At 32.7% G+C, this 3,294-nt stretch overlaps 1 long non-coding RNA gene across 2 annotated transcripts; it reads right to left on the bottom strand.

The window, feature by feature from the left end:
- Positions 1–1,862: 1,862 nt before the first annotated feature.
- Positions 1,863–2,760, bottom strand: LOC136209609 (uncharacterized). Of its 2 annotated transcripts, none has more exons than XR_010677597.1 (3): positions 2,420–2,760; positions 2,254–2,312; positions 1,863–2,137 (listed from the first exon to the last, which is right to left on the bottom strand). It is a non-coding gene; the product is annotated as an uncharacterized lncRNA (long non-coding RNA). The 2 variants fall into 2 exon arrangements; XR_010677596.1 differs by having other exon boundaries at positions 2,238–2,312.
- Between the last annotated feature and the right edge of the window lie 534 nt (positions 2,761–3,294).

Consider the following 3,294-nt stretch of genomic DNA (forward strand, 5'->3'; position numbering starts at 1 on the left):
TCAGAAACTAGGGCCCGTAAGTTCCGTGGTGTGTCAATTCCTACGGTTTCCGGTTTGTCACTTCCGGTAAGGCAACACCTATATGAATCCCTAAAGATAGCCCGAATGGCGTCGGAAATCGCGTTCCCCTACACAATAGTCAATTATGAGTATCAAAACAAGCAATAAACATCAACACGTATATAGAAACGGAAATTGCAAATCATAAATTATAAATATGGAGAATAAAAATATAGAATACAACCAAGCCTAGTACATAGGATGAGATCAAGCTAATTAGCAAGTAAAGAGGGAAGAATCGGCCCTCGGAACTAGCTAACCGGACTCAAGGCCGTCTCTTAGGACTTGGAGGTGGAACTCTCGAGCTTGGTGAACGAAGGTGGAACGGAACTTCGAGGAAATGCCGGAATGAACGAACAAGCTCTCGAGGTGGGAGAGTTTTATTACATAAAAACCGAATCTAAAACTATATATCAAAATCTCTATCTACAAAAGTATATATGAAGAAATATATGATACAAGGTATGTTAAGTGATAGAAGGTAGAAGGTGTAAGCCCCTTAAATGAGTGCTAGTCACTCTTATTTATAGATCAAGCTAGGGGCAAGATTGTAATTCCACAAGGTGCAAGCATGGAGGAACATCATTTTGTGCAGAAATCCCATAATACGCCCCGCGTATGGTGGTGTACGCCCTGCGTGTATGCCCATTCCGTCAGAAATCTCCTGCATGTGGACCAATTCAGATCTTGTTGTCTCAAACACGCCCTGCGCATAGTGATATACGCCGCGCGTGTTTGAGCTCCTAGCGTTTTATTGCTTGAAATACATCATGTACGCCCTGCGTATCCCAAAACACGCCTCGCGTACCGATAGTTGACCTAGGAGACAATGCAGTCTGACTTTCAAGATTGGGCTTATCATTTCTGACATGTGTCATACGCCTCGCGTAGGTTGGCATACGCCTCGCGTATGCTAACTAGATTCCACATGGTGCTCGTGGATAGGACAATTATTTCTGACTCCATGTTTCACGCCTCGCGTGAAGGGAAATACGCCTCGCGTATTGAGTGGATTTTCACTCCTTGCTCGTACCTGAAATACAAATCTTAGGGGCCGAGTTAGCTTGACGTTTTATTTTATAAATTCAACCAAAAACAAAGATAATTAACTAACACTACGAATTTTATTCTTACTACGTTATTTTATTAAAACACACTACAAGAAATTTGTCATTTCTTGACGTCTAATAATTGTCACTAAAAGTTAACTTTTTGTCACAATAAGCAATAGATGATGAAATTCATTCGTCACATCATTTGTCATCGTATGAGCGTGGTATTATGTATATGTGACGATTTTAAATTTGGTCACCTATAAATTCTTTTTATGTGACGAACAAATCCACATGTCATAATATTTTTCAGTTTTTGTGACATTTATTTCGTCACAATTAGTAAATATATTTGTCACTGAAGATTGTCTTTCGTCATTATATATAAACCTTTAAGTGATAAATTCATATTTCGTCACAAAAAGTACAAGTTACGATGACAAATTTTAATATAACACAAAAGTTGCAGAATTTTAGTGATGTTATTATTGTCATGTAAAATCCAAAGTTTTATCATATTAAAATTTAATTCATCATTAAAATTAATAATTTGCTACATGTTTAATAATTGTCACTATATGTGTCTAATTATCGTAAATATATATTTTATCCGGTTAATTCTTCTAATAATAAATTAATTATTTAATACTTTAAATAAATATATACGTATTGTTTTTTTAAGTTTATTAGGATTTATTTACATTATTAATAATTACATTTTTTAGGCTAAAGGGGATAAAAAAACACAAATGAAATGAAAACCATAAAGAGGAATAGAATTGAAAATTTAATATTTGAGCCCAACATGAAAGCCTAATTTTAATTACAACATCTTATAATAAAAAAGAAAGAAAGAAAAATAAGAAAGAATTAGGTTGTGTTCTTCGCCTTCTTTTTTATTCTATACTGCCCACATCTCCTGTTTGTGTTTCCAGATTTCTTCAAAAAAAGAAAAAACCAAAACCAAACCTATGTATGCTTTTCCTTCCAAAATCATTGACATACTTAAAACTACCTACTTCCTCCTGCAAAAAGAAAATCACACAATGAATACAAATATCAAATATGAATATATAATACATATACATCTTTCAGCAACAATCCAAAAAAGTCAGATTGTAGAACCTGTTATTAGCATCACCTGAAACTTGATTGTTTTGGATCATAAAGAGCCATATTCAATAGCATATTTTCATACACCTGTTATACCAAAAAACCCAAACATCAAAATCAACCATCAATTTATTTTTATAGAAGTTCAATCAATATAGAAATCAATCATAGCTGAATTGTAGTAGAGTTACCACCTGAATCGAACCTCTTTTCCAAATGTCTTCGATTTTCAGAATTCATCGAACATGGAATTTCTCATAGTCATTTCATTTAGAGAAAGCTGAAATGGAAGAAATAGTGAGAAACAAAGAACAAAAAATAGATTAATAGAAGGAAATTAAGGGAAACTGAGAAGAAAATAAAAGAGGGATAGATCTCATAATTTTTAAATTTTTTCTTCAATTAAAGCAAATCCAAATCCAACCCACAAGGAGAAAGAATGAGAGATCAACATAGAGAAAGAGGAAAAAAAAAAAAACTAAATAGAGATGTGAGGGAAAAAGAAGAGAAAGAGGGTAGTGGGGAATCGCAGATCGTGGAAGAAAAAGGTGGGGAGTGGGTATTGAGGGGGTAGACATATACGGTTATACTGGTATACATAGGGTTAGGTTATATTATGAGTTACTCAGTTTGGATTAAGTTTATATTTCTCCTGGGCCCAATGAATTGGAATTTAAATTATGAAATTATTTCTATTAGAATAATTGTAATTAAAATTGTATAATCATACATATACCATAATTTTTTTTTGATATACCGTAATTTACTTTATTAAATTACATTAATAATATGTAGGGTCGGTTCTGGGGATAGGTAATGAATCCGGCCACTAATGGTTCAAAACTAAAAAGGGACCAAATTTTATTTTTTAGTATATATATAGTAATTTTTTTATTATAAATCTAATAATACTCATTCATATCTAAAACGGGAGTTCTTATCTTAAGCACTCATTCTAAAATGAACTAAATAATATGATATTTTACACCTAAAATTGGTCCAAATTTCTATTTTGAACTTTTAAGTACAACTTTTTTGTGAGAAAGACCAAATTTAACCCAATATTTTA

The sequence above is a fragment of the Euphorbia lathyris genome, chromosome 10 (assembly GCF_963576675.1).
Source record: "Euphorbia lathyris chromosome 10, ddEupLath1.1, whole genome shotgun sequence".
Lineage (NCBI taxonomy): Eukaryota > Viridiplantae > Streptophyta > Magnoliopsida > Malpighiales > Euphorbiaceae > Euphorbia > Euphorbia lathyris.